This window comes from Chenopodium album, chromosome 15, assembly GCF_948465745.1.
Source record: "Chenopodium album chromosome 15, dcCheAlbu1.1, whole genome shotgun sequence".
Lineage (NCBI taxonomy): Eukaryota > Viridiplantae > Streptophyta > Magnoliopsida > Caryophyllales > Amaranthaceae > Chenopodium > Chenopodium album.
The window spans coordinates 34,847,170-34,856,022 of record NC_137848.1 but is presented as its reverse complement, the minus strand read 5'-3'; the positions used below and the strand labels follow the sequence as shown (position 1 = coordinate 34,856,022).

Below are 8,853 nucleotides of genomic sequence, written 5' to 3'. Positions count from 1 at the left end.
TTCAATCTTTTTACGATTTTATAATAACTTATAGAGATAAAAGGACAAAGAAATCGAGAAAAGTAATGCTCAAAATATGTAAATTACTTACACTGTTACACATTACAAATTAATAAAAAAAAAAATTAAGTCAGTTTGATTGCGGTTTTTTTCTATTTCGGTTTGCTCAGGTCAAGTCTTTAGCTTAAATAGATTCTGGTCATTTAAGGTATAAGATAATTTTGGTTCGGGTCACTTTAGGTTTCGAGTCTATTTGGGTCAATTAATTCAAGTTAAAGGTCGGGTCACTTTGGGTATCGGGTCAACTTCGGGTCTCGGGTCACTTCGGGTCGGGTCATTTCGAGTCTCGGGTCAACTTCGGGTCGGGTCATCTCGGGTCAGGTCATTTTGGATCGGGTCATTTCGGGTTTCGGGTTAAGGTCGGGTCAATTCCACTTCGGGTCGGGTCTTGTTGATTCGGGTGTTGGGTCAATTTCGGGTCATTATTTTTGGGTCTATTTCGGGTCATCGGGTCTGGGTCAGAATTGCCAGGTCTAGCATACGCTAATAATGGGCTTTCTCGACCCTAATGAGATAACTAATGAAGAATCGGTAATCCGGATACCACTAACCAAAGAAATCCTTATGCTTGGAGTAGTTTGGGATGTCCCCCGGAGGGTAGAAATCAGTGAACTTTGCTTTAACAGCGAGATATGGAGGTCATCCGGAAGGCGATGAATGATCATAGCAAAGATACGATCATGAAGGTCATAAAGCTTGTTTCTGAGGACATTGCTCATGTAAGAACAATAGTAGCAAATTTTCTCTACATAATCATAGGGGTGTTCATTGTTTTTCTTAACAAGAGTACCAATTTGGGTGTTTTTGCTAGGAAGGTTCGACATCCTGTAAAGGAAAAGACTTAGAAAAGAATTCCCTTCCCAAAGAAAGCAAAAATAATACAGTTCTTGCATGAATTAGGTTCAATGTTCAATCAAACAAATTTTCTTATTTCTAATCACATAATTACATGCTCACAAGCAATCCACTCACATGATTAAACATCACAACCTAAATATTAATGCACACAAGAACATGATTATTTCTAACTTATATGCCCCAAATTCTTTCCTACCCAATCTCGTCAACGTGCTTTTAAAAGCTTTTAACACATAATACTTACCTCAATCCTTGCTTTCCTGCAAAATGAACAAACTAAAAATATTTTTGACTCCTCTTAAAAAAAATCAAAAATAAGCTCGAAAAGACCGGAAAATTTCGGCCATCTTTAAAAATTTTGGACACCCTCAACAAATAAAAAAAAATTCGGATGTCCCAAATAAAAAAAAATTCGGACCTCTCCTCATAAAAAAAATTCGGATTTTTAAATTAGTTAAATAAAATATTCGATCTTTTAAAAACAAAATTAAATAAAATAACTCACTTTAGAAATTACACAATAATTAAGTACTAGGCCAAGTTTCAAAACAAAACACTTTAAAACACGTTTTTGGCTTTAGTGGTAATAAAATCTCAACCAAAGCTCTGATACCACGTTGTAACACCCTAGAAATTCCTTTCCTTTAAAATACATGTTTTACTCTTTTAAAATTCAAAATAGAAAAATCTAAGACATTACCGCCACCGTGAAAAGGGCTAAAGCAACTATCAAAGACGCACAGCGGAAAATTATCTTTAAAAACATTCAAAAACCATTCAACTGAAAAGTCAACCAAACGAAAGTAAAGTCAAACCAAAGTAAAACGAAGTCAACCAGCAACTTAAAACCATTATAGGCCCTTGACAAACCAACCAACTCAAAACCTTTGCGTTAATCTCACAAGCATAATAATAAAATAATTAAAGCAATAAACACATCGTAAACTTATGGAAAATAGCATGATTCGCTCTTCACTCATGCCCATCATGAATATGCTTCATCATCTGAAAAGCTTCTCTCTACTTGTTTCCACTACTCTCCATTAAAAATAGGTCATCATAAGGCCAAGTTAAAGACAAGGCCAAACAAACATACAAACACACAATCAGCAATGCTGAGTACATAAACGTAATTAAACACACTAACATGCTATCACCTATCAACACACAACTTACCTCGTTGCACCTGTTTACAAGCATACAACATACAACATGACTCTCAATTAAAATAACTAATTGATTCATTTAGCATTAATTACGCATCGAACGGGTTTCCCCCTAACCTGCCCCAATAAAGGGATACTAACACGGGAGCTAACCGTGCCAGTATAAAATAATCACTCGTAAGTGGCGGAATTCTTGTACACCCAGTAGAAGTTATGGTCAAATATAAAGTCGCATAAATCCCCCCATATGTTCATACTCAAGGTATATACGTTCCAAGAGTTTTTGGTGCGTAATCTCTTTCACTTTACGTTATTTAAATTTTATTAAACTTGGTGATAACTCTCAAACCATGACACAATCAAATATTATAATTATTCAAACAATTAAACATTCCAATTTAATTCTTAAATAATTAGTGATCACATAATATTTAATGTTGAACCCTTTTAAAATCTACCTCGGTGTCAAAGACACCTTAAACGCATAATGCGCCATAATTCTTATCCCTCGGTGTTAAAAACACCTTAAGTGCACTAAGGCATCAACACATAATTTAATTCTCGTGTACATAGACACTTAAATAGCTCTTTCCTCATGCTTATAGCATCAATAAAAATTATATGAACCATAATAAAATTCCTTTTTAATATTCCAAACCAAATTAAACATTTAGTTTAATTAAACATGCTCCCTATCATGCCAATAATAAAAGTGTGGTTCATATATAACATACCAAAATAATTATTACCATTCAATAATCCATCACAAATAATTCATGCTTCATATTTCAATCACCAACTCCAACTAAATAATAAATTTCAATCAAAATCTATCATGATACTATTTGTAATCAATTATTCAAAGCCTAACATGTTCCCACATCACCAAATAAATACCAAGTACGCGAACATACCTTGAATACAATCTTAAAATCGCCACGACTAAAAGAACTCACTCACTTGGAAGTCTCCTACAATCCAAAAATTATAACATGGCATTAAAATCTACTCCACACAAATTTCCAGCAATATATACTCTTATTAAATCACTCATAATTTAATTAAAACAAGCTGAAAATTAATTCAAAACCCCTTATGGCCTGTTTGGTAACCAGAATTTCATTTGAAATTCTGGATTTGGCCCAATTATCCTGTTTGGATATGCGTAGAATTTGGGAATTAAAATAGGCCCAAATCCAAGATTTTAAAAACATGAGTATATTTTAAGATATTGAAATTCTAATCCAATACCTGTCATTTAAAATTCCAATATTCATAAAAAAAAGCCCAACTCTCTCTCTCTCTCTCTCTTATGTCGTCAATGTCGACTTCTCTCTCCTAGATCTTGGTTCCCAATTTTCTCTCTCCTCCATTGTAGCAGATTCCTCCATTAAAGCTCTTTCTCCGTCAAAGTGTAGCAGCGGCGCGTGTGAGATTTTTCTCCTCCATTGAATTGGCTTCTGAGGTAGTTTTTCTTAAATAATCGAATATCAATTTCATATTCTAGGGTTTATTGATAATTGCTGCTGATTTTTTTCGCCCTTTTTTTATTCATTTTTACTCTATATTTAATTGATTTGTGTGGTGAAACGCTAGTATTTAAGCGCACTCTAGGTGTTCAATGAAATGCTAAAGTGAGAAATTGTTTACAAAATAGTATCTTTGCTCTCTGAATTGTAATTATTCGGCTTGTTAATAACTTATACTATAATTATTCTATGATAAAAATTGTGTTTTTACCCCTGATTATCTGATTTATTTCTGGTGGGAAAAAGTGAATATATGGACTAGTGTAATTTGGAATGAAACAAAATCAGAGGTATTATTCAATGTGATTAGGTTGAAAATAATTGGATTTATTTTAGAAGACCAATCAATCATTCTTTCATTAGATGTGTTGTTAATTAATTGAGTAGGTGCTACTGACCATGATATTGTTGTAAGTTAGTAGCTTGTTCGGTATCATTGTCAGTTTTCATTAGAAAATGCTAAGAATAAGATAAGAAGACATAGAATGCTGCTAGGTTTCTCCATTAGAACCAAAATTATGAGAAAAAAAAAATCAAAGGAAATACATGAAATTTATTTTACATAAAAACTATAGGTTATATAAATGGGAAGAAAACAGAAGGGTGTTAGAAAGTGTTGTCCCTTATAATGGAGGGGTATAGAAAGAGAGAAAGCAAGTGGAGAAGGGTCTGATATTACAGAGGACAACCCAAAAAAAAATGTTGTTGATTAAAATGTTCTATATGATTTAAAGTACTTTCCACTTTTTTATATCTTCTATATGTTTTATACTTCTATGGTTGATTAAAATGTTGTTGATTACAAGTTGTTAATGATACTATTGAGTTGGCTTAAGATAAGCAAAGTTTGAGTTTGGGTATTATTGTTTATTCTTCCAGCTCATAATTAAAAAGATGTTAGATGAAGTCTCTACTCGGGAGTCGCTGAAACGTGTAAGGGATGATGATGAAGATATGGAGTTTATTGTCGTAGTTATAGGTTTTATTATGATAGTAGTAGGTGCATGTTATGGTCAAAAGTATAGGATTAAGGAGGTAACATGGAGCATGAGTGTGCCTTATTAGAGAATTACTTGCGTGCTATCACCACGTGTTCAAACGTTAAGGCTATCTCAGAAATTAGCAGCGGAAAACCAAAACAGTTTTAAATAAACCTCAAAACAAAGGAATTAAATCAAAATAAGTATTACAAGTTGGAACCATTAAGGCCCTTATTTAAAACCCAATAAAAGTAGTAAGTGATTAAATTCAGTGTTCAAATAAATTCAAACCCAAAGGAATTAGTGTCAAATAAAATCGAATTAAAATAAATTCAAACTTGCCAAAGAAATAAAATGCAAACAACCAACTCTCTACTCAAGATCCCACAACCCTGATGAATGATGCATGTGTAAGAACCTGTGGTTATTCTGCTCCCCAATATTACAAGTGTAAAAATTGGATCGTCACAGGGTCATTGAAAGGCGAAGGCCATGACCAAAGAAAGACACACACAAAAGCACGTAGTCAGCAAAGCTGAGTACATACAAACTGCGAAATCAAATTAAGAAAATACTTAACATGCTACTAATAATCAAGCACAAGCATCATTAAATATAGACTCAATTCATGACTCGGCTATTAAATTTATTAAGACCTCACTAATGGATACTGACTGACTCATTTAATTAGTTCATTGGATTTAGCAATAAACAAGGTTGTCCAACCCATGTCCCATTTGGAACATCAATAAAGAAAAACCCCATGCCTCCTTTCGGAAACATCAATAAACATCCAACGACCACGGGCGCGACTCAGTGACCGTAGTTAGTATGAGATCTCACCTAACTCCTAGTTTTAGAAAAATAATATTTGAAAGAGGAGACTCGTAGGTCAGACGGCCTCGATAAAAGTACACGGCTAATACCCCATGTACCCCAACCCCTGATTGTCATTACTCCAGATGTGCACCATTCCAGAGTTTTATTGCTCATCCATCTTACACTTTACGTGATTTACAGGTTTAGACTTGGTGATGACTCATATACATTTCAATACAAACATCCCAAACAGTTCAATCAAACATGGCAAATTCTCAATTTAGATTCTTGATTTATTAGTGATAAACAACATTTATTAATTATTCCATTACTACCTCGGTGTATAAACACCTTGAGTGCATAAGGCACCCCAAAACCTTAACCTCATCTTACAAGACTTGAATCTCTCCTTTACTCATCCTGTTTACATGATCATGAATGAGTAATAATTTGATCTTTACACCAATCACATACCTTTGCCTTTAAGCGCACCTTGCATAATTAAAGCACACATAATACTTGCATTATAAACTAGTGCATATCATTTGAAATTCACAATGTATAACCAGACAATTTAACCCAGTCAATCCTACAAGCAAGTTTATATGTTAGATTTATGAAAATATAGTGTTTTATATCAAATTACAGCAACTTTAAAGTGGGTAAATAAATCTGGAAATTTGTTTTAAGTATATAAAATAACCCCATAAGCATAATTACTTGAAATAGTCATTATATAGCAAGTTAGTGTGTTAAAAACCCAAAAATATATCAATTCAATGCAATTAGAGGCTTCAAAATAAAAGGTATGAAATCTGAAAATTATTTTTAAAGTTAGAATATAAAGTACAAAGCTTTTTCAATCACAAAATACTCACCATAATTATTTTATAGGTTTAGAAGCATAAAAAAAACTTCGTTAAAAATAAAAAACTGCCCGAAAATCATATTTAGAGGCTGAATTTGGCCACGAGATGGTGGTGCTCACTACCAAAGGTAGTGAGTCTTTCTTAAAACGTTGTTTCCACATGGAAAACACTACTTTTTTCGAATGAGTTCAGAACCTGATCGGGATTAAAACGGGATTATTATTAACGAACGGAAATCTAAAAATTAAAACACAAATTTACGTATTCAAAATAATCTGGAATTAAGTTAATCTAATCATTAGTTATAATCACCAAAATTTCAAAACATCATTACTATAAAAGCACTAAATCAATTGTTCATAAAATCCCTAAAATCATGATTTTCAATAATTAAAAACCCTAAGTTATAAAATTTACAAAATCTGAAAATTATGACATTTATAAAATCTGAAATTATAAAGTTTAATCATCAAAATACAATTTGATACTAATTAAATTAATTTCAAACAATAAAATCAAAACCACAAATTAATAAAATAAAGGAGAAAGAAAATAAGACTAACCTTTTTGTGTGGGAAATTTTTGGGGATTCATGGTGTATTTATAGATTTGGGAGTGTAGGGTTAAATTTGGTCTTATAAAAATGTGGGCTTAAGTTATGGGATAGGACTTAAGTTATGGGTTTTGGAATGGGTTATTCCAATAAGAGTATGTAGGAATAATTTACATTGCCCAATAATTAATAAACGTTTGGTCCAAAATATATTTTACTTTTATAAAACCTTATACTTAAAATACTTTAACCCTTTAAAATATTTAATTAAAATACTTGAGCCCTTAACAATACATTTTATTAATACTTAAATACTTTATAAAAAGTACATAAAAATACGGGGTATTACAGTCTACCCCCCTTAAAAGAAGTTTCGTCCTCGAAACTTAGGTACGAAAATTTTTTGAAATGGTAGAATAAATCATATAAATAAATAATCATAGTTAAATATTCACATAAATATAAATTTTTTGTATTCACATAATTATGGGGGATTACAATAGGCTTAAGGAGGTAACATGGAGCATGAGTGTGCCTTATTAGAGCTACTTGGATGAACACTTTAAAAAATGATAGGATTTGTCGAGAGCAATTAAGACTTGACATAAGTTGTTTTAATAAATTATGTCATATATTGCAAAGTAAGGGAGGTTTAAAGACAACAAGAAATGTCACGGTAAAAGAGATAGTTGCATTGTTTCTTCATATTCTTGCCCAAGATTTGAAAAATAGAACAATTCAAGCTATCTTTGCTCGTTCTGGAGAGACCGTGAGTCGTCAATTCCATATAGTCCTCCGATCTATTTTGAAGATTGGAAATTATTACATCAAGCAAGTTGACCAAACCACTAGTTTTGCCGAGGATAACAAGTGGAAATGGTTTGAGGTAAAATCAATATGTCCTATAGCTTTAACGATATAAATTTCTTTTTATTAGCCTAAGTTATGTATTGTGAAATTTAATGCTAGGGTGTTGTTGGAGCTCTTGATGGAACACACATTAAGATGACCATCCCTATTGAGGATCGTCCTCGCTATCGAGATAGGAAAAGTGACCTTAGTACTAATGTCTTAGCGGCTTGTGATTCAAATCTTCGTTTCACATATGTCTACCTGGTTGGGAAGGGTCCGCATCAGATCCTCGTGTGCTTCGTGATGCGTTAAGGAGGCCTAATGGGCTTAAAATACCAAGAAGTAAGAGTTTAGATTTTTTTTTCTTCTCATAACTTAGTTATTTTATATTGAATCTTATATGATTAATCTAATATTTGATAATGCAGACAAATACTTTCTTGTGGACTTGGGCTTTTCAAACTGTGAGGGATTTTTATCTCCTTACAAAGGGACCCGTTATCATTTAAATTTGTGGCGGGGAAACACTCCAACAAATTATATGGAACTTTTCAACTTATGACATTCCTCCGCCCGAAACGCTATTGAGAGGGCTTTTGGGTTGTTGAAGAAACGTTGGAGCATTCTTAGGGATCCTAGTTTTTTTGGGAAAAAGACTCAAATTAGGATAATAAATGCATGTTTCATCCTCCATAACTTTTTGAGAGAGGAAAAAACGGAAGAAACGACTCTTATGCAAGAGGTAGAACAAGAGTTGTGAAATATGGAAGTAATCGATGTAGAAGAAGAAGAAGAAGATATTTTAAGTGCTCGATCAAAAAAAGAGTGGAATGAGTTTAGGGATAGACTTTCCAAGAAGATGTTTAAAGAGTATCAAGGGAGGAGACTTCGAATTTTGACTACTTAATGAAATGGATAATAGGTGATTAATGGTTTTGATTTCTGAATATATGCTATTTTAAGTATATAACTAGGTCTGCCTTGCATTACTAGGTCTATTTCCATTTGAGGACAGTGTTTAGTGCTTGAATGTGTTGTGTTTGCCAACATTTATTGCTGATAGATTTACCTAAGTTATGCATGATACTATATATGCTTCACTGATTATTTTTTAGCTCTGACTTTTTTTTTTGTTGTTGTTTATCTTGGCTATGTCTGCTTATGTTT

The 8,853-nt window shown here is 32.7% G+C and overlaps 1 pseudogene; it reads left to right on the top strand.

The window, feature by feature from the left end:
* The first annotated feature begins 4,507 nt into the window (after positions 1-4,507).
* LOC145581088 (uncharacterized) lies at positions 4,508-8,593 on the top strand (annotated as a pseudogene).
* The last annotated feature ends 260 nt before the right edge of the window (positions 8,594-8,853 follow it).